Source organism: Oryctolagus cuniculus, chromosome 11, assembly GCF_051225735.1.
Source record: "Oryctolagus cuniculus isolate XC-2025 breed Fujian yellow rabbit chromosome 11, ASM5122573v1, whole genome shotgun sequence".
NCBI lineage: Eukaryota > Metazoa > Chordata > Mammalia > Lagomorpha > Leporidae > Oryctolagus > Oryctolagus cuniculus.
The window spans coordinates 115,639,500-115,661,493 of record NC_142877.1 but is presented as its reverse complement, the minus strand read 5'-3'; the positions used below and the strand labels follow the sequence as shown (position 1 = coordinate 115,661,493).

At 61.4% G+C, this 21,994-nt stretch overlaps 1 long non-coding RNA gene across 1 annotated transcript; it reads right to left on the bottom strand.

The window, feature by feature from the left end:
• Positions 1 to 3,618: 3,618 nt before the first annotated feature.
• On the bottom strand, positions 3,619 to 5,177 carry LOC138844442 (uncharacterized). Its single transcript, XR_011380290.2, has 2 exons — positions 4,775 to 5,177; positions 3,619 to 3,873 (listed from the first exon to the last, which is right to left on the bottom strand). It is a non-coding gene; the product is annotated as an uncharacterized LOC138844442 (long non-coding RNA).
• Positions 5,178 to 21,994: the final 16,817 nt, after the last annotated feature.

Here is a 21,994-nt window from a genome sequence, read left to right as displayed (position 1 = left end):
CTGGTGTCTGGAGCCCAGGACCATCCACGCACACCCTCTGTGGGTGGTTGATGAGGGGAAATAATAAAGATTTGTCCGCACCACGGCTGGAGATGCGTGTCTAACCCTGCCCCTCCCGGCGACCCTGGGATGGAGGTGTGGCGGCTTCGTGGGTGGGGCAGTCAACCCCGGTCCCAGCTATGGCAGGGGGCTTGGGGGGTTCAGGGTACCTGGAATCATCAGAACGCCCTCCTGAGAGCAGGCGAGGTCCTGGCACTGGCCAGTCTTGCCAGCTGCAGGCTGGAATGTGTGCTCTCACTCCTGGCTCGTTTTGACCCTCATGGAAGTCCTGCCTCTGATCTGGGTCTGAGCCAGGGTTTGCTAAAGGAAATTTTTCTGCCTCATTCCCCGTCCAGGACATTGGAATCCACCGTCACCTCCCCGCTTCTCTCATTCTCTCCCAAGACAGTGCAGTGTCATTCTGCAGGCTTTGCTTTCAGCAGGATCTTCCTTCTAGAAGGTTCTAGGGGGCGAGCTGACGTCCGGCTCCCGCGCGGGCCGTGGCTGTGTTTTCGTGAGCTCAGTCCCAGCTTGGGTTTCTGTGCAGTGAGTGGCCACTCGCAGAAGGGGTACGTGTGACCTGCGGAGCGGGCTGGACACCCGGGCTGGGTCAGCACCAGGACCGATGCCCTCGGACGAACACCCGCAGGATGCCACTGCCCTTGTGGTTGGTCCCTCCTCACTGACGCCAGCCTGGGGCGGGTGTCTGTCTCTCTCTGAACCAGGCCAGCACAGGAGGAGTCCACCTGCCGGGTACCTGTCCCCGCCACACTGGACACCTGGTGGTAGAGCCTCAGGTCCTGGGGCAGTTGTGGGCGCACCATGGGTGATGGAGAGAATCCACCCCCTGTGGGGTCGCAGCCAGGGTGAGGTGGGAGAGGCACTTACGTTGGGGGCACAGGTTGAGGGGGGACCCAAAACTCAGTGATCCAGTTAAGTAGTATGTTCATGCAAGATTTTAAGAAACTGAAGCTAATGGGAAAACAATCCATGATGAAGCAGGTATCAGCATTTCACTGAGACCAGCGCCGTGGGTTAGCTGCTCCTAGAGACATCGGCACCCACGTCAGAGCACTGGTTCAAGTCCCGGCTCCTCTGCTTCCCGTCCGGCTCTGTTAATGCTCTTGGGAAGGCAGCGGGAAACGGACCGAGTGCTTGGGCCCCTGCTCCCACGTCGGAGACCCTGATGGAGTTCCGGGCTCCTGGTGTCAGCCTGGCCCAGCCCTGGCCGTTGCAGCCATCTGGGGAATGAACCAGCAGATGGAAGATCTCGCTCGCTCTCTTCCTCTCCCTCTCTGTCACATCAAATAAAATCTTACAAAAAAAAAAAAAAAAAGAGTTAAAGGCGGGGTCTGCCACCTGCCCGTGCCCGTGCCATGGACGCCGCCTCACCCCCTCGCCCCCTGGGTCCTGTCTGTGTGTCACTTGGTTTCCCTTTCGTAGCCCCAGTCCCACTGACGGCTCCGTGCCCACTGCTTGTTTCTTCCTTTTGTCCCCTCTCTGCCCTGCCTGCTGACCACCTGCCTGCTAAACCCCTGCTCCTGACCCCAGAATAGCCCGCCGTGGCCCGCCTCCCTCCCAGCTGCCCCTTTAGGCTTCCCGGGGCTGGAGCGGCCGGCCGGGTCACCCCCTTGCTCACAAGCTGCAGTGGCCCCTGTTCCAAACTGGGGCTCACTCACACGCGCCAGCGAGGCAGAGGCAAACCTCCCGGCTCTGCCTCACCCGTGTCCCCAGAAGCCCCCGCGGGGCCTGGCCTCCTCATCAGTATTCAGACGGCGCCCTCCCCTGCGGAGCGCTTTTCCCCTCACCTGAACCCCTCCAGCCTCCTCAAGGTCAAATTCAAGTTCACTGTCAAACGGCCCCTGAAGGAATGCAGAGTGGTGCAGCCACTGTGGCAAGTGTAGACCCAGGGTTAGCGCAAACCCAGGGTGAGTGTGTGACCCAGCAGCTCCACTCCCGGGCAGTGCCCACGAGCGGCGGAAGCCGGGTTCTCAAACAGATGCCCACGTCCACGTTCCCAGCAGCCTAAGGGCAGGAGCAGCCTGAGTGCCCCGCACGAGGGATGGGTGACCACAGGGTGCCCACCCACCCAGCTTCAAAAGGGAGGAAACCCCAGGGCCAACCTTGTGGGGCAGCTCCTTAAGCTCCACCTGTGACGCCAGTATCCCAGTGGGCGCAGGTTCAAGTCCCAGCTGCTCCACTTCCGATCCAGCTCCCTGCTAATGCACCTGGGAAAGCAGCAGCAGACAGCCCAGGTGCTTGGGCCCCTGCACTCATGTGGGAGACCCGGATAGAGTTCCTGGCTCCTGGCTTCAGCCTGGCCCAGCTCCAGCCATTGCGGCCATCTGGGCAGAGAACTGGTGGATGGAAGACCTCTCCCTCTCTCTCTCTAACTCTGCCTTTCAAGTAAATAAATAAATATTTAAAAAGGAAGGGAATGCTGACACAAACTCCAACATGGACAAATCTTATGGACATGATGCTAAGTGAAATAACCGATCCCAGAAAGACAGAAATCGAGAGTCCATTTCCACGAGCGCCCCAGTCAAGTCCAAAGTGACAGAAAGTGGGACGGGGGTTGTCGGAGGCTGGGGCGGGGAGCACAGGAGTTACTATTTTTAAAAAGATTCTATCGGCCGGCGCTGTGGCTCAATAGGCTAATCCTCCACCTTGCGGCGCCGGCACACCGGGTTCTAGTCCTGGTTGGGGCACCGGATTCTGTCCCAGTTGCCTCTCTTCCAGGCCAGCTCTCTGCTGTGGCCAGGGAGTGCAGTGGAGGATGGCCCAAGTGCTTGGGCCCTGCACCCCATGGGAGACCAGGAGAAGCACCTGGATCCTGGCTCCTGCCATCGGATCAGCGCGGTGCGCCGGCTGCAGCGGCGGCCATTGGAGGGTGAACCAACGGCAAAGGAAGACCTTTCTCTCTCTCTCTGTCTCTCTCACTGTCCACTCTGCCTGTCAAAAAAAAAAAAAAAAAAAAAAGATTCTATGTCGCGTCCCTCGACCAGCAAGGAAGACACGACCCGAACTCTTCTTCCAGCAGTTTATTCAGGAACCTCTTTCAGACTTTGAATCTCGCGCCCTTTTTTCTCCCCTCCCTCTTATAGCCATCCGCGCACCAATCAAAAGCGGCCAAGTGGCAAGCATTGATTGGTACAGCAACGCGGAAGCCGGAAGGGAGCTCAAACATCTCCTTATTAGGAGATGTTTGTTTCTCGCCAGTCCTTCCGGGGGAAAGGAGCTGGCGCCATCTTTAGGGCGCCGTGCAATGGCTCCCCACAATTCTATCTATCTATCTATCAACTATCTATCAGAGAGAGAGGTCTTCCATCTGCTGGTTCACTCCCCAAATAGCTGCAAAGCCAGGGCTGGGCCAGGCCGAAGCCAGGAGCCAGGAGCTTCTTCCAGGTCTCCCACGTGGGTGCAGGGGCCCAAGCACTTGGTCCATCCTCCACTGCTTTCCCAGGTGCATTAGCAGGGAGCTGGTGCTGAAGTGGAGCAGCCGGGGCTCTAGCCAGCATCAGTAGAGGCTGCTGGTGTCACATGTGCTACACCACAACACCGGCACCTGAGTTGTTGTTTTTTTTTTTTTTCAAGATTTATTTATTTATTTATTTGAAAGTCAGAGTTACACAGAGAGAGGAGAGGCAGAAAGAAAGAGAGAGAGAGAGAGAGGTCTTCCATCCACTGGTTCATTCCCCAGTTGGCTGCAATGGTGGGAGCTGTACTGATCCGAAGCCAGGAGCCAGGAGCTTCTTCCTGGTCTCCCACGGGGGTGCAGGGGCCCAAGCACTTGGGCCATCCTCCACTGCAATCCCAGGCCATAGCAGAGAGCTGGATCGGAAGAAGAGCAGCCGGGACTAGAACCCGGGCCCATATGGGATACCAGCGCTTGAGGCCAGGGCATTAACCCGCTGCAGCACAGCGCCGGCCCCCTGAGTTATTTTTAATAGGTACAAAGGGTTCTGGGTTTGCAGGATGAAAACAACTCTGGAGATGGACGCGGTGCTGGCCTCACAGTGGCAGGCACCGGCACCGCCGCACGCTTGCAAGTGGACAGAGGGGACGCCATGTGTCGGGTGCATTTTGCCACTCTTTGGAAACGTTAGGGGCAGAACAGCCCAGCCCTGTGGCTCTCCTGCCGGAAGTGAGAGTGTCCTCTCCTCTGATTCAGAGGCTGCCTGAGGTGCCCTGGCCTTAGGAGGGGGCTGGAGGGCAAAGTCTCTTAGAGGCCGGGATCTGTGCCTGGGAGGCCTGGCGCGGTGCCCGGCACCAGCTGGTGTTGGGTGGAGGAGGAGCAAGCCGCGGGGGCTCGGCCTGAGCTGCCCAGGGCACGGCAGCTGCAGCCACGAACGCCTGTGCCCTGCCGCACCCTGGCGCAGGTGCCCGCCCCTGCCCGCTCCGAGCCCAGGGCAGGGGGCGCCTGGTGAGATGGGTGTGAGCAGGGCCTGGGGCGATTGAGGCTGGCCAGCCTTTGGCAGGTGGGTTGGCCTGCGAGGATGGCCAGGAGCAGGAGGCAGGTCCACACCGAGACGGGGCGAGGGGCACGGGGGAGATGAGGGTGGAGAGTGAGGACTCAGACAGGGGCTCCTCCCGGCCCAGGGAGGGAGGACGCAGGACCACCTCTCCCGGAGAATCAGGAGCTACCCGGGAGCCTGGCGCTCATTCACTCACTGAACGTTGCCTGAGCCCCTAGCTACGCGCCAGGCCCCGTGGAGGGTGCCAGGGACCTCACCGTGCACAAGCCCAAGATCCTGTCCCAGGCGAGCTCATATCCGAGGGAGAGGCCGAAGGGGCGGCCGGAGGAACCTGCACACCATGCGGGGGCTCCAGGACGCCTGACCGCTGTGCGCCAGCCACCAGGGAGCTGTGAGCTCTGCCCACTTGGAGCGCAGCCCGGCCAGGACAGCACGGCGTGCGCGCTGGCTGCAGTTTCCCCTCGGGTCCGTGCGAGCGGCTTCTGTGTGTGTCCGTCCTTGCGTGCTCAGCGCCTGGGGGCGGGGCTGTGAGTGTTTCTGCGTCTGTGAGTTGCTTGCGGCTCTCTGCGTGTGCGTGTGTAGAGGGAGACCTCAGCGGTGGCTGGGCGGAAACTGAGCCCTGGGGGGAGCGGGGCGCCCCGAGCCCTCCCAGGACTGTGGGAAGCTGGCTGGGGAACAGCTGGACCACGCCTGCACTTCCTGGATGACTGACAGCAGGAGCAGGCTGCCTGCCCGTGACCGATGCAGGAACGCTGCCACTAATCCAGGCGGAAAGCAGGGGGCTCCGGGGACCCCTGGGGCCTGCCCCCGCTCTGCTCTGCGGCCACCTGTCTGGGGCCTGGGAAGCTTCCAGACCCAGGGCGGACCACCCCCCCCCCACCAGGAGTCCCAGCTCAGGCCCAGCGGGTCAGCCCACCAAGCCCCAGGGCAGGTGAGGACAGTGGGCTCCGGGGTCCAGCAGAGGGCGACTCTGATGTGGAGGGGCTTCAAGTGGGGAGCAGAGACACTGGGCCCAGTGGGGGAGCTTGCCCGTCCCAGGGGCGGCCTCAGGGCACCTGAGACCCAGAACAGCCCGATGGGGAAACCGAGGCAGGGCTGGGGGCTCTCCCTGAGCTATCCCAGCCCACCTGCTGCCTGCCCCAGGCTGGGGGCTGGGGTGCATACAACAGGACCACCCTGCCAAGACCTCTGGAAGCAGCTCCCACAGCCCGGCTCCCCCTGGGGTTCAAGTCCTGCCTTGCCCTGCCAGGCTTCAGTCTGTGCGACCTGGTCCTGTCTACACAGCCATCCCCGCCGTGGTATGGACACAGCTCAGCAAGGCCTGAGGCAGTGAGGACCTGGAACCTGCCTCCAGGGAGGGGCTGGGGGCCTGGCAGTTGTGGTGATTATTGGCTGCCATTAGAAAGGCCCCACGCCCCCCTGAATTCTTTGGGAGGTTGGGGGTGGTGAGTATCCAGGGGTGCAGCGTCCTGGGGTCACTTGCAGGGGCTGCCACCTGCTCCCACGGCCTCCTTGCTGGCTTGGAGGTGACTTGCCTTGTTTCCCAGCCCAGCCCTGACCCTGGTGACCCCTGGATCGCAGCTGGGTCCAGTTGCATTCTGGGCCTGGCTTGGAGACACCTCTTTCCACTCTCCCTTTGGCTGTCTCCCCCTTGAGGGTCAACGAAGGAGAGTGGGCCTGTGAGTCAGTCACCCCGTGATCATGGGTGGCACAGCCAGGGCCCGGGGTGTGCACGCGGCCAGTGGGTAGTCGCGCACGTGCACTCAGGCAAGGGTGCATTAGCGCGTGGGGGCAGGCACTGGGCGAGTGTGCATGCGTGTGTGCATGTGTGTGGGGAGGGGCGGCTGAGCTGGGGCAGGGTGAGAGACACAGATGGGGTCTCTGAAGCCAGTTCTGCACTGCGGAGCCACCTGTCCACAACCGGGACAGGATGCCCACCTTGAGCAGGGGTAGCAGGTGCACAGGCCTGGCCTGGTCTGTTCGGAGCAGCTTCCTAGGCTGATGGACTCACCCCCGCGGGCGGCCCCAGACGAGCAGGGCACTGCAGCTCACCCGACAGACACTGCCCTGACTGACTCACTGACGGGACAAATGGGACTGGGTTGGCAGGGGGATTCCTGGATCCTATGGTATAGGAGCGCTTCTAGAACATTCTGTTACAAATGAGTTCTCTGGGGATCCTACTAGAACGCAGATTCACTCTTTACTGCCAGATGCTTTTAAAATGTATTTACTTGGGAAGCAGAGAGAATGAGCGAGCGAGCGAGCGCCTGTCTGCTGGCCCCCTCCAAACGCCTGCAGAGCCCAGGGCTGGGGTGAGGAACTAGGTCTCCCATGTGGGTGGCAGGGGCCTGGCTACTTGAGTCATCGCTGCTGCCTCCCTGCATTGGCGTTGGCAAGAAGCTGGAGCAGGAGCCAGAGCCTGGAATTGAACCCAGGGACCAGGCCGGCGCCGCGGCTCAACAGCCTAATCCTCCGCCTTGCAGCGCCGGCACACCGGGTTCTAGTCCTGGTCGGGGCGCCGGATTCTGTCCCGGTTGCTCCTCTTCCAGGCCAGCTCTCTGCTGTGGCCAGGGAGTGCAGTGAAGGATGGCCCAAGTGCTTGGGCCCTGCACCCCAAGGGAGACCAGGAGAAGCACCTGGCTCCTGGCTTCGGATCAACGTGGTGCGCCGGCTGCAGCGCGCCGGCCGCGGCGGCCATTGGAGGGTGAACCAATGGCAAAGGAAGAACTTTCTCTCTGTCTGCAAAGCCAAGTTTTGCCACAGCACCCCTCTAGGGTCTCAGGGCAGCACCAGGCAAGGCTTTTAGATGCTTCCTGGGGAAGGTTTGGGAGAGTAGAATCCAGGAATTAGGGGGCACCGAGGCATACGGAATGGGAGCAGTTTGTGCCAGAGAGTATAAGCATGGCGGCGAGGCCACGGTCTGGGGCCACAGTCCGGCCCACGCCCCTTGGCAGTATGTGCCGGCTGCTGTCCCCACGCCGTCCCCACAACTGGGGCTCAGGGATTCGATCTGTTTTAAGTCCCTCCCCTGAGCTGGGCCACTGTCAGTCATGGATCTTGGGGTCAGTACAAGGATAGGGGGCCAGCGCTGTGACGTAGTGGGCTAAGCCTCCGCCTGCAGTGCTGGCATCCCATGTGGGCACCAATTCAAGTCCGGGATGCTCCACTTCTGACCCAGCTCCCTGCTAATGGCCTCGGAGGGCAGTGGAAGATGGCTCAAGTCCTTGGGCCCCTACACCTACATGGGACACCCAGAGGAAGCTCCTGGCTCCTGGCTTTAGATCAGCCCAGCTCCGGCCATTGCAGCCATCTGGGGACTCTGCCTCTCAAATAAATAAAAATCAAATCTTGATTAAAAATAAGATACATGACAGGGGACTTCAGGTACCACAGCACAATCACCACCCAGGGCTCCCGGCTTTCCCTTGGCGTCCCCGGGCTGCTGGCCCCGTACAAACCCCGGCAGCCACTGCCACTACCGCTGGGTCTCAGGGGACTCGGCGCTGGCTCCAGTGGCCTGCTCTCTGCTCCTCTCCCCGGCTCCCAGCCACAGCCAGCAGGAGGGCCCCCAGCGGCCAGGCATCAACCCTGGCGTCCATGGGGCAGGGTCAGGGGCTGGGAGGGAGGAAGAGCAGGGGACGCCGGCTCACTGCTTTTTTGGTTCTGCTTCTCAGCTTTGTTTACCTCTCCTCTGACTGTAGCATGCGCGGCTTCCTGCGCACCCAAGTTCACGGCAGTGTTCCTCCCGTAGCTGAGGTGCCCACCACTGCCCGACAGGTGCAGAGGCGGAGAGCGGTGTATACAGAAGGGGATGTTTTCAGCTTTGTAGGGAAGGGTAGGTCTGACCCAGGCTCCAGCACAGAGGAGCGAAGCGAGCCAGTCAGGGAGGGACGGACACCATGAGGGCGCTCAGTGACCGGGGCGGGGTGGGGGCCGCGGGAGGTAGAGACAGAGAGGCCCAGAGTGGTCGCCGGGAGCTAGGGAAAGGGAAATGCAGGCCATGGGCCGGGAAGGGTTCCGTGTCGCCGGAGCTCACGTTGAGAAGTGGCTGGGCGGGGTGGGGGTGGCGGAGCAGGTGGAGCCGCTGCTTGGAATGCCCACGTCTCATACTGCAGGGCCGGCTGAGGCCCGGCTGTGCCGCGTCCCTCCCAGCTTCCTGCCTACGCGCCTGGGAGGCAGTGGAAGACGGCTTCAGGACCTGAGCCCCTGGCCCCTGTGTGGGAGAGTGGATGGCGTCCTGGGCTCCTGGCTTCAGCCTGGCCCAGCCTCCGGCCATTGTGGCCATTTGGGCAGCGAACCAGCAGGTGGGAGTTCTCTCTCTCTCGCTCTCACTCTTGCTCTAGCTCTCTCTGTTTTTGGTTTGCTTGTTTTTCCTACAATTAAGCTTTCACTTCTGTAGACTCGTGGTGGGGGGGAGGGTCAGTTGTAAGAAGCAGCACAGACCCTGTGACCCTCCCTCAGTTTCCCCCAGTGGTGACGTCTTACAGATGAGAGCACAGTGTCACAGGCAGAGGGAGCCCTCCCCCAGCCCTGTACAGCCGCGACCACGGCCCTCCCGAGCCCCCTCCCCGGGGACACCACCCTGCTTCTCCCTTCCGTAGTCTTGCATTTGCAGGGGCCAGTGCTGTGGCGCAGCGAGTGAAGCTGCCACTCGGGACACCGGCATCCCAGAGGAGCTCCCGTTTAGGTCCCGGCTGCGCAGTCTCCAGTCCAGCTCCCTGCTGATGGCCTGGGAAAGCAGCGGACGACGGCCCAAGTGCTTGGGCCCCTGCACCCACGTGGGAGACCTGGAAGAAGCTCCTGGCTCCTGGCTTCTCCCCTGAGGAGTACATCAATGGATGGAGGCTATCTCTCTGCATCTGTCTCTCTGTTTCTCTCCCCGCCGACTCCCTCTGTTCTTCCACCTTTAGAATAATGATCATAAAAAGAGAATTCTGCATCCAGGGGAGCCTACGGCCCGTGAACTTGGGGATCGGCGTAACCGGGGTGAGTCACCCGTCGCGTCCATCAATATCTCGCTCCTTTTTGTTGCTGAGTAGTCTTCCGCAGCACGGCCGCTGTTTACTCGCTCGCTGAAGGACATCTGGGTTGCTTCCAGGCCCGAGCTGTGCCGAGCGAAGCTGCCGTAAACACTCCCGCACAGTATCTGGCGGGAACAGAAGTTCTCACGTCCCTGGGAGCCGTGCCAGGAGTCAAGTGCTGGGTTGCACGGTTCTTGCATGAATAATCTTTCAAGCCGCCGCCCGCCGGAGTGTTTCCCACATTCCCGCAGTGGCTGTGCCATTTCACGTTGCCACCGGCGACGGCTGCGCCAGGGATCCAGTTTCTCCTCGCCGACGTTTGCTGCTGTCCCCGCTGAGCCGATAGCGCCGGGTCGCATCGAGGTTTCCATTCGCACGTTGCCAGTGGCTGGTGACGCCCAGCATATTCGGCGAGTCTGTCGGCCATCTGCACGCCTCGCGGGTGGGATCGCTCTTGGCGTCTGTGGCTCGTGTTCTAGGGGGAGTTCTCCCACCTTCTGGCCGCTGGGCTTTGAGAGCTCTTCCCAGGCTCTCTGTCCCCAGGCACCCTCGGGGCTCCTAACTAACAGACTGTGTCACGTTCTGACAAAGTCCTATCTGTCCGTCTTTCTTTCCCTGGGCCGTGGCTCTTAGCGCCAAAGGCGGCAGCTGTGCGCCGAGCCCTGGGTTCTGCAGGTTTCCCCTACGGTTTTCCTAGAAGTTTTATGCCCTTGTATTTTATATTTAAGGTCAGGATCCACTGTGAGATAATTTGCGCATAAAACGCGAGCCTCCGTGTGGATGCCCAATTGTTCCGACACCATTTGTTGAAAAGTCTGTTTTTGCTCTGTTGAGTTGCTGTTGTACTCTGGCAAGAAAAAGGCCCATATTTTTGTCGTCGGTTTCTCGGTTCTGTCTTTCTGCCAGTGCTGCCTGTCCTGTGTGGATGTGGAACAGTGCCACACCCCGGGCTGGAGGCTGTGGGGCGAGTAAGACACCCCTCCTCCCCACTGGCTCTTCTCTTTCAAAAATGAACCCTAGTTCCTTTGCTCTGGAATGATCTTGCGGCCATCTACGACAAATCTTACTGGGGTTTGTGTAGGGATAACATTAAATTCTATGCACGGAAAAACCAACATCTTCACTATGTTGAATCTTCCAATTAATTAATATGGCCTATCCACTTATTTATCTTTGATTTCTTCTTTCTTTTTTAAGATTGATTTATGTATTTGAAAAGCAGAGCTACAGAGAGGCAGAGGTAGAGACACAGAGAGAGATCTTCCATCCGCTGGTTCACTTCCCAAATGGCCACAATGGCCAGAGCTGCGCTGATTCGAAGCCAGGAGCCAGGAGCTTCCTCCGGGTCTCCCGTGTGGGTGCAGGGGCCCATGGATTCAGGCCATCTTCTGCTGCTTTCCCAGGCCCACTAGCAGGGAGCTGGATCGGAAGTGGAACAGCTGAGACTCAAACCAGTGACCCCATGGGATGGGGTGCCTACAGGTTGGGGCCTTAACCCACTGTGTCATAGCGCTGCCCACGAGGGTACTTTTAAAAGTTTGTGAATCTTGGGGCCAGCGTTGTGGCATAGCATGTAAAGCCACTGCCTACAGTGCTGGCATACCATATGGGTGCCGGTTTGAGTCCTGGCTGCTCCTCTTCCATCCAGCTCTCTGCTATGGCCTGGGAAAGCAGTGGAAGATGGCCCAAGTGCTTGGGCCCCTGCACCCACGTGGGAGACCTGGAAGAAGCTCCTGGCTCCTGGCTTTGGATCGGCACAACTCCAGCCATTGTGGCCATTTGAGGAGTGAACCAGTGGATGCAAGACCTCCCCCCACCCCGCCTCTGCCTCAATAACTGACTTCAAATAAATGAATAAATCTTTAAAAAAAAAGTTTGTAAATCTTTAGGGGCAGGCATTGTGGTATAGCAGGTAAAGCCACCACCTGCAATGCTGGCATCCCATATCGGCGCCAGTTTGAGTCCAGGCTGCTCCATTTCCGATCCAGCTCTCTGCTGATGGCCTGGGAAAACAGCAAAAGATGGCCCAAGTCCTTGGGACTCTGCACTCACATGGGAGACCAGGAAGAAGCTCCTGGCTCCTGGCTTCAGATCGGCGCAGCTCTGGCCATTGTGGCCATTTGGGGAGTGAACCAGTGAATGGAAGACCCCCCCCCCCCCCCGCCTCTCTGTAACTCTGCCTTTCAAATGAAATAAATAAATATTTTTTTAAAAAAGTTTGTAGGCCGGTGCCGCGGCTCACTTGGCTAATCCTCCGCCTGCGGCACCGGCACCCCGGGTTCTAGTCCTGGTCGGGGCGCCGGATTCTGTCCTGGTTGCTCCTCTTCCAGTCCAGCTCTCTGCTGTGGCCCAGAAGTGCAATGGAGAATGGCCCAAGTGCTTGGGCCCTGCACCCACATGGGAGACCAGGAGAAGCACCTGGCTCCTGGCTTCAGATCGGCGCAGTGTGCCGGCCGTAGCAGTCATTTGGGGAGTGAACCAATGGAATGAAGACCTTTCGCTCTGTCTCTCTCTCTCTCACTGTATAACTCTGCCTGTCAAAAAAAAAAAAAAAAAAAAAAAGGTGAGGGCACCACGAGTGCTGTGGGGTAGCAGGTAAAGCCTCAGCCTGTGACATCAGCATCCCATATGGGCGCTGGTTCGAGTCCCGGCTGCTCCTCTTCTGATCTCGCTCTCTGCTGTGGTCTGGGAAAGCAGTAAAAGATGGCCCAGGTCCTTGGGCCCCTGTATCCGTGTGGCAGACCCAGAGGACGCTCCTGGCTCCTGGCTTCAGATCAGCCCAGCTCCGGCCATTGCGGCCATTTGGGGATGAACCAGCAGATGGAAGACCTCTCTCTCTGTCTCTCTCTCCCTCTCTCTGTCTGTAACTCTACCTCTCAAATAAATAATTTAATCTTTAAAAAATAAAAGTCTGTGAAAATGGAATTAAAAGATAGATTTATTTTGGTGCAAAATATTTTGAGATCCACGTATGGGCTTTCAGAGAGCTCACGGAGAGGAGCCAGAATTGTGGCAAAGCGGGTTAAGCTGCTGCTTGCGATGCCGGCGTCCACATCGGAGCGCCTGTTCCGTCCCGGACGCTCGGCTTCTGATACAATTCCCTGCCTATGCACCTGGGAAGGCAGGAGAGGCTGGCCCGACTACTGGGACCTCTACTGCCCACATGAAGTTCTAGGCTCCTGGCTGTGAGCGGCCCAGCCCCAGCCACTGCGGCCATTGAGGAGTGAACCGATGGTGACCAGCAGATGGAAGATCTCTCTCCCTCCCTCTCTGTCTATGCTGGGGGCTGGAGTGCCGTCTGGGTGCAGAGCGCGGGCGGATGGACCACGAGGCTGGGGAGGAGGGGTGCCAGGGCGCACAGGAGGAGCCGAGGGCGGGAGGGAGCTACCACGGCAGCAGGATTGACAAGAAACATCTGCCACATTGTGTCCCGACACAAAACAAGATGTGCATGGTGACACGGTGGGGGCACGGGGCTGCCGTCCAGGCCTCTCTGCTGGCCAGCGCACTGACGCACACTCTGCCGCCCGCTGCCCGGAGCCAAAGGCGGCTTTGTCCTTCGGGCCCCACCCGGGCCTGCTGGTTGGAGATGCGCTGGGGTCAGCGTCAGGACACGGGAGAGAGCGGCCAGTGTGGAATCTGGGTCTCCCGTGGCAACCAGAGACAAACGTTTCCCCCCCACCCGACCCCGGCAGGCTGGTCCCAAGAAGACCCTGTGCCCGGATGCGCTGGCAGCTGCGGGATCTGGGCTCCGCCAGGCTGGACAATGACCCCCTGTCTGCAGCCTCCGTGCCCTGGGATCCCAGCCCTGCTGGTCCCTGGGGGACGTGTGGCCATGGATCCCGCAGGGCCAGGGCTCCGGTGAGCAGCAGGGAGCCCCACGCTGGCACCCTGGCTTCTTGACCAGAGCCATCCCTCGGGGGCCCCTTGTTTTCCAGAATTTACCTGGAAGTGGCCCCTGCACCTCGGCTTCTCACAGCACGGCGATCAGGTGGGCAGCGCCCCCGCCCGTGGTGCCGACACCTGGGACCCTGGCCTTCCACTGTGTGGGGACAGGACACTCACTGTGCGCCCCAGGCAGCGGGCACTTCCACGCACGACCTCCATCGCTCTTTCCAATGACCTTTGCAAATGAGGATCCCGACTTACCCAAGGTCACACAGCCACGGTGGGGGAGGCAGGATTTGAACTTGGGCCAGTTGGACCCCTCCGCCCCTTCTTTTCTGCCTCTCAGATGGGGGAGGGGAGGGTGGTGTGCGTTGTGACCAGGGCCTCCCCACCTCCGGGCTCTGTGTGGGGATGGGCGTGGCTCTGGCTGAGCCACAGCCAGGCCGGGAATCTTGAGGTGGTGGGTCCGGTGCTCACCTTGACCTTGCCCTGCCTCCCTGGGTGACCGTGGGTGGGTCTCAGCCCTCCCATCTGAGCAATGGGGTCCTGGGAGGCAGTGTGTGAGGTGTGGCTCGGCTGAGCCCGCACGCAAGGGGCCTTTTCTTTTGGCGTGAGCTGTTAGCTCGGCCCTTCCTGGCACTGGAGCTGGGTCTCCTCTCCGCCCGGTCCTCTGCAGCCCCCGCCTTCCCCAGGTTGATCAGTCTGCAGCTGCCCGTGTGGCCCAGGCGGGCTCTGGGTTTCGGTCCACAGTGGCTGCCCCATCCTGGGGCTCCAGGTCCCCCCTCCCCCCGCAGCAGCTGGTACTGGTGGCTGGAAATAGCCCTGATGGGAGATTCTCCCTTTCTGGTGTTCACCACTTCCTGTCTGTCCCGACAGAGCACAGTCTCCAGGGGTTCTAGTGGGAGGAGCCGGGGAAGTGTCCTGGGCCCGAGTCTGTCCTGTAGCAGAAGACCTTGGGGGCAGCTGTCCTGACACCCACTCGCCTTCCTCTCTCCTAGCAGGACTCGCATCTCCCAGCTCCTGGCTGGGTGGGAAGACACTGTTCCAGCACTAAAGCTGAGACCCTGATTGGTTTAAGCCAAGGCCTATAACTCATCCTGTGCCACTGATTGGTTCAGCAGTGGACACGTGACTCAGGCCAGACCAATCAGAGCAAAGATCTATCTTGGAGCTCTCTGGGAGGTAGGCTTTCTCTCCACTGGGAGCGTTAGAGAAGCAGGTAGTTTGAGACCGATGGGCAGCTGTCCTGAGAGCTATGGGCAAGCCAGGCCGGGAAGGAGCAAGCAGGAGCCCAGAGCCTGGAGCAGAGACAGAGGCAGGAAACTGGCTCCTACTTTCCCGGCTGGACCAGGAGTCTTTGGAAACCTCCAGTAGCCTGGGCTTTGGGTTGCTACACAGCTCATAAATGTCCTTAAAAAAAAAAAAAAAAAGATTTATTTATTTGAAAGTCAGAGTTACAGAGACAGGGACAGTCAGAGAGAGATTCTTCCATCTGCTGGTTCACTCCCCAGATGGCTGCTGCAATGGCCCACGCTGGGCCGATCCGAAGCCAGGAGCCAGGAGCTTCCTCCAGGTCTCCCACGTGGGTGCAGGGGCCCAAGGACTTGGACCATCTTCCACTGCTTTCCCAGGTGCATTAGCAGGGAGCTGGACTGGAAGTGGGGCAGCTGGGACTCGAACCAGCGCCCAAATGGGATGCCGGTGCTATGCCTCTGAGCCAGCCCCATAAATGTCCATTTTGAAAGCCACGGTGAGCTGGGTGTTCCGCTGCTTGGAACCTCAGCATCTAGATCCTGGCCTGTGGTGTCATGAGGCCCCCGTGGGGGTGTGTGGTGGCAAGGGGGCGGCTCCCTCACGGGAGGGTGGTTTAAGTGCCTGGGCTCTCTGGGGAGTGTTCAGGGGTCCTGCAGCCCAGTCCAGCCGAAGAGGAGGCTGTGTTCTTCCTGCCCCCACCCCCCCCAGGGGACCCCCGCAGCGCCACCCTTGCCTTCAGGGTCAAGTCCAGACAGCTCACCCTGCAGCTGCTGCCTGCCCTCCCGGGCTGCCGGGAGACTACAGAGCCTGCAGGAGCGCCACTGGCACTGCTGCGCCGGGGTGGGGTGTGTGTGTGTGTGTGTGTGTGTGTTTGCTTGACAGGCGCAGCCACAGCTCCATTTGCTGTGTGTTCCCGGGAGCTGGTTTCTGCACAGTAAGCCAAAGGCTTAACGGCTTGAGATGGCAGTAATTTAATTTCACTCGCGGGCCCTGTGGGTCACAAACTTAGGTGAGGCTCTGCTGGGTTGTTCCCCGGGGTCCAGCCTCTCCCTCCTGTGTGCTCCGAGCCTCATCAGGGGTCGCTGTGTGGCTGAGCTTGGGCTTCCTCCCAGCATGGCCGCCAGGGCCCCAGGAAGCTCAGGAAGCTGGAAGCCCTGAGCATCCCCTCCCCCACGAGCCTGCACAGGCTCACGGGGAGAGAAAGCTTGGCACTCCATCTCCTGGTGGAAGCGTGGAAGGTTCCAGAAGAGCTTGTGGGCGGGAGATGTGGGGCAAAGCCGCCGCCTTCCCACCTTCCCCAGGCACTTGCTCCCCGCCCTCGCCCGGGGTTTTCCCATCCTCTCTCCCTGCCAACCCTCAGCCCCGTCTTCCCTCCTTCGTAGCCCCCGGCCTTGCTGCTGTTTTCACTTGGAAACAGGGACTCATGGGAGGACCTGCACCTGCTCCCCTGCCCCCGCCCCCAGCACTGCACCCACATATGCTGCCGTCTCTGCTACTCCTGGGGATGGGGTCGGGGTCTCACCCTGCACCCTGCACCTTTGCCCTGGCTGCACCTCTCCTGCAGTTCCCACCCTCGGCCCCTGCCCCTGCCCTGGCGCCTGGTGCTATAAACAGGTCAACAAGCTCCCTCGGCACCTGAGGAGGGTTTGCACTTGGAATCCTCCAAGCACCAGAACACGGGGCGTGGGCGGGGCAGACTGCAGCCCAGCCCCCTCTCCTGTCACCCCAGCTTCTATTGCCGGGCGCTGAGCACCTGCCGGTGGATCCCCACTCCGCCCTGAGTAAGCCAAGCCCTGTCTATCATCCGTCGCGCCCTGCCCCACAGCAGACACCTGCCCGCGGCTGAGCCTCCTGCCTGGGTCTCACTCTCCTGGGAGGAGCTGCTCTGTTTGCCTCTCGTGTCCTTGCTGCAAGCCTCTCCCCCATCAGGCTTCGTGGCTCCGTGGAGGAAGAGCACACAGCACCTCGGCCCAGGACCCGGCTCTCCTGACCTCACCTCCCGGCTCTGGGCCTCATCTCCCCTGTCCCTGACTGTGGGGGGCCCGGGGCTCAGCTCCCCTGTGTCTGCATCCATTCCCGGGTGACCTCACCCCGACTCCCGGGTTACTAACCACCCGTGAGCCCATGCCAGCCAGGTGTGTCCCCAGTCGGGACCGGGACGTCAGACTCCTGTGTGCAGCCGCCTGCTCACTCTGGGCATCTCCACGGGCCCTGCCTGACCTCGACACCTGCCCCTCCCCTCTCCCCAGCGGCCCCTGCAGCTCCCCCGGCCCAAACTTGGGCTTGCTTTGACCTCCCTTTACTCTCCCCTCACCACATCGGCCCCGGGTGCTGTCAGTCTCTCTTCAGAGCCCATCAGATCCTGACTCCCCCAAGGCCAGTCCCTGCGCCCTTAGCCCCACTGGCTCCCAGGCCAGGGGGTCACCGGCCAGGGTGGGCTCCTCACCGCCTGGGTCAGATCCCTTCTCCGCTCAAACCCTGCACTTCCCAGATCTCATTCAGAGCACCAGCCCAGTTCCTCAGGACGCTGACCTGGCCCCACCTGCAGCCTGCACCGTGCCTGCCTCGGGGCTCTGCAGGGGCAGGCCCTCCGCCTGCAGCCCCCTCTTCCTGGTCCGGCCTCTGCCGGCTCAGCCCATCACTCCCGTTAGTTCTGGGTCCGGTGCAGCCAGGCCTGCCCTTCCCCCGACCCGGCCTCACCTTTGCTCAGAGCCCTGAAGTCAGCCTGGTTTATGGGTCCTGTTTGGAACGAACACCCCCAGACCGGGGCACACGTCCTCCTACTCGGATGGGAGCTGCCGGCAGGGTCCAGGGGCAGTGTGGGGACCCGGATGCGGCTGTTGAATGCACTGCTGGCCAATCCTGCATTTCTGCTCAGGGAAGGCCAGCTCTGGGGCTTCCAGATCTCTCTCTCCACCCAGGCTCCAGCCATTGGGGGAGGGGAGCCCCAGCTCCAGAGTACCCCCCTGCCCCAGCACCCGGAGGCCCTGCCAGACCCCCAGCCACACGCGGCCTTTCCCCCAACGCCACGTCCCGGCCGCCAGCCTCCGCGGCAGCAGTGACTGTCCCCGAGGTCCAGCCTCATCTCCTCTCCCCTCCGGGTGGGTCACCCGTGGCGGCCACTGATCCCCGCCCCACCAACGGGCTCTACTTCCTTCACTCCTGGAAGCCCCGCACTGGACAGAGCTTCTGCATACAGTGGGAGCTCACTCGATGTTGTTAACCTGAGGTAAACAGTTGGCTTAGGGTGGGCGTTGTAGCGCCGCAGGTAAACTCCCGCGTGGGATGCCGCGTGCCACATGGACGTGGAGTCCCAGCCGCTCAGCTTCCGACCCAGCTCCCTGCCAATGCGCCCTGGACAGCAGCGGAGGACGGCCAGGGGCCAGGTGCGCGGGTCCCTGCCCCACTGGGAGACCCGGATGGAGTTCCGGCTCCCGGCTTCGCCCGGCCCTGTCCCGGCCGCTGTGGCCATTCGAGGGGTGAACCAGCAGATGGGAGATCTTTGTATCTCTTTCTGTCACTCTCCCCTTCAAAAAAATAAATAAACTTCAAAAAAGAAAAAAGGAGTTGACGGAATCGCACGGCTCCTGTCCCATGGCGCCCCGTGTGTTTGATCTGCTTTGCGGTTCTCCTCTCACGTGCGCGTGCGCGGAAGGCAGACGGGCACACCTGCAGCTCAGCCCCGCTGGCGCCTTCACGCCGCTTGCATTTTCTTGCCCTAAATCGCCCGTCGAAGCCCGTGTCGTGTCATTGCCACGCTTCAGACCTCGTATGTAGTGGCACACAGCCTTCCGCGGCACCGTCTTTGTCATAATTTACTTAACTAAGAACAGCACACAGATGATCTCACCCCAGTCCCTCCCCCACGAACACACCATACCCTCTCGTCTCCCCCGCCCGCCCCCGCAGACACACCCAGCCCATGTGGCTCGCGGGGGCCCTGGGATTTCCCAGGGGAGGGGTAACAATGGGCTGGACACGTGCACCCCACAGGGTGGGGCCCCAGCTTCTTCCTCCTACTGTCCCAGAGAGACAGACACAGTTGGATGGGCAGCCAGGCAGGAGGCACCAGCCGCACCCTGGGCAGGAGCCCGGAGCCCAGGACGAACCCAGACGAGGGTTAAGAGTCTCCAGGGCGAGCAGAGGGAGAGGAGAGCTCGAGTCTCAGCACGCTGGGGCCAGGCACCTGCGCCCACCTCTGCAGGTCAAGTGAGGGTGGGCCCCCTGGGGCTCCCTCCTCGCCCTGTGGCCCGAAGCAAACCTCCTGGTCTCTGCCCCCCCAGGGAGGGGGGACAGAGGAGGGACGTGGAGCATCTGGTGTCACCCGCCCGCACTGGGGGGGGGGTCCCAGGCCTGGACACACGTGCGTGCACTTACATGCACACTCCGCAGTGTGTGGGGCCGCGCAGGCTCCTGCTGGAAGGAGGGTCTCTGAGACCCCCCGGCTCTGCTCTCCTGGCTCTGAGGCCACGGCAGTGTGCAGAGAAACGGGAAGAACCATGACCCCAGTGCTAGGCGGCTGACCTGGCTGAGTGGGACCTGGGGCAAACCTTTTCCCTCCCGGGACCCCCAGGCTGTCCCAGGGGCGGGCACTGGGAAGCCCGACCCCTCCAGGGGTGGCTGAGGGTTCGAATCCTGCAGACCCTGTGGAGAGGGCCTGGTTAAGGAAGACACCCTGCGAAGGGGCAGTCACGGTGTCATGGATGGCCACATCAACGTCTCCCATTTTACAGATAGAGATACCGAGTCCTGGAGAGGCAGAGTGGCCACAGCATTAGAGACCGGAAGCCAGGGCCCCTCTGGCTCTCCCCCTCCTCCCTTCCAGCCCTGGCCCTGGCCGCTTTCCAGAGCAGCCGTGGGGATAGTGGGTGGGCCGTGGAGCCCCAGGAGGAGGCAGAACAGGAAACAACCCCACACACAACGCCTTTCACTGACGGCTCGGGTCCCTGCTTCCACGGTCCAGGTTCCGTGGATGGCCCGGGGTCGCATGGGACTGGCAGGAGAGGGTCCCCCAGTCACCCCAGGTCCAGGGGCACCCCGAGCAGGCCGCTGCTGCTCCGCGCCGGCCCCAGTGGCTCCGGGCCAATGCCCCCGGCGGCGCGGCCCAGGCAGCTGGACGGGACGGCTGCCAAGAATGCCAGGAATGCGGCGCGGCCGTGCTCTTCCCGCTCCTCTTCCTCCCCCCTGGCGGGGACAGGATATTCCCTGTGCAGGGGACTCCAAGGCCTTCCCTTTATGGGAAACCGCGGGCACTGGTGGGCCCTGCTCCTGCCCTGGGATGGGCGCTGACTGCGGGGCTACATGGGGGGGGTCTGGGCATCGCAGGGGGCCCTGGGGGTCTTGCTGAGGGCCGCCTACTGTGCGCTATGAGGGCCGCCTACTGTGCGCTAAGCCCTTGTGTGTGTTAACCCGCTGACCTGCCATCAACCCCCGCAGAGGAACTTGCCCAGAGCAAGTTACAAGGCTGCACTTGAACCCAGGCCAGTCTGACCGATGCCCACACGGGCCAGCGGGCCAGGTGGCCTCGGCTCAGTCAAGGTGGGAAGTGCAGCCTGGGGTGGGACTGGCTCCGCTATGCTCTCTTGCCGCCCCCCGGGGCACCTCTGCGTCCTAGAATCCATGCAGGTCCATGGGCCATTGGCTCCAGGAGGGGCCCCTTTGAAGGGGATCATTCTGGAGAGCCCGGGGGAGAGGATGGGGCGCACAGGTAGGGGACAGGCAAGCAGCCCCACCCCAGCCCTGTGATTCTAGAAGGGCCCCTCCCCCAGGCTGCACCCCCACACTTGCTGCTTCCCACCCAGCTCTCCCAGCCACTGCCCTGGCGGCAGGTGCAGACCCCACCTTCCCCCTCCTGGAGGGTGGAGGGCCAGCCCTGGTCCAGGCCCTGTTGGCAGGTGGGGGCCAGAAACCCAGAGCCCCAGGGCTGTGTGCTGCAAGGACACCCCCCAACACCAGCCCCAAACACTTGGAGAGAAAGGGGTCACGTCCCCTTATGAATAGGGGAACCCGGGCTGGGAGTGAGCTCCCTGCTCTGGCACCCTCAGCCCTCTTAGAGGGAGTCCAGGCTGGGGCTGCGGCGCCCCCTCCCCATCGCCCCACCCCCTCGGCTGCTCGTCTCCCAGCCTGTGGTCCTGCACCGCTCCAGGTCCCCCAGGGGCCAGGGTCAGGTAAACAGGATCCCAGCCGCACTGCCTGGCCCTGTTTACCTCCCGAAAGAATGCGAGTGGCTCTTCCCGCCGGCCACAGTGTGACTCAGCCCTCAGTAATGCGCCGGCCCGCGCAGCCCCTCCAGACCCCAGCCCCTTGCCCCGGTGATGTCACCCAGGCCCCCCCTGCCCCCCGTGGAGCCCACCGGGCTGCGAGTTGCCATGGCAACGGCTCACAACAGGAAGCAAGGCCCCATGGAGGCCTCAGCCAGGCCGAAACACAGGAAGCGCTGAGCACTGGGCAGCATTGTCAGTCCCATAAAAAACAAAACAGGACAAAAAGATTTAATGAGAACAATTAGCCCAAAGAAAAAGGAAAAAAAAAAAAAAGGCCAAGAAAACAAACAAAGCCAAACAGCCTGAAGGCAGGGGCCTGGCTGAGCTCCCAGGACCCCATGTCTTCCCTCCCCACACAATGCAGGGGAAATACAAGGTAGGGGGCGGGGCACCCCAGGATCTCCGCTGCTGAACCCCCACTGCTCCTCCAACTTCCCTGGTTACCCCGACCCAGGCCAGCTCTGATCTCTCCTGCAAGGCTTTTTTTTTTTTTTTTTAAAGATTTATTTATTTTAAAGGCAGAGTTAGAGAGAGAGAGAGAGAGAGAGAGAGAGAGAGAGAGAGAGGTCTTCCATCCACTGGTTCACTCTCCAGATAGCTGCACTGATCCGAAGCCAGGAGCCAGGAGCTTCTTCCAGGTCTCCCACACGGGTACAGGGGCCCAAGGACTTGGGCCATCCTCCACTGCTTTCCCAGGCCATAGCAGAGAGCCAGATCAGAAATGGAGCAGCCGGGACTTGAACTGACACCCATATGGGATGCCAGCACTGCAGGTGGCAGCCTCACCCGCTAGGCCAAAGCTCCGGACCCTCCTGCGAATTTTCGGGGGCGAATGGACTGGTCCTCCCACCCCAAGTCCTGCCAGGGGAGGCACAGGCCCTGGGGTCCCTCGGATGCCTGACAGGGAGATTGTGTGCAGGCGACACCCCCTCGAGCCTCAGTTTCCCTGTCAGTGCCCCACCATCCTCAGTGGGCACCATCGGCCTCCCCTCCTCACCTATCCCACAGGTGTTGCAAAGCCTCAAGGTGTAGGCACAGCCCTGGCAAC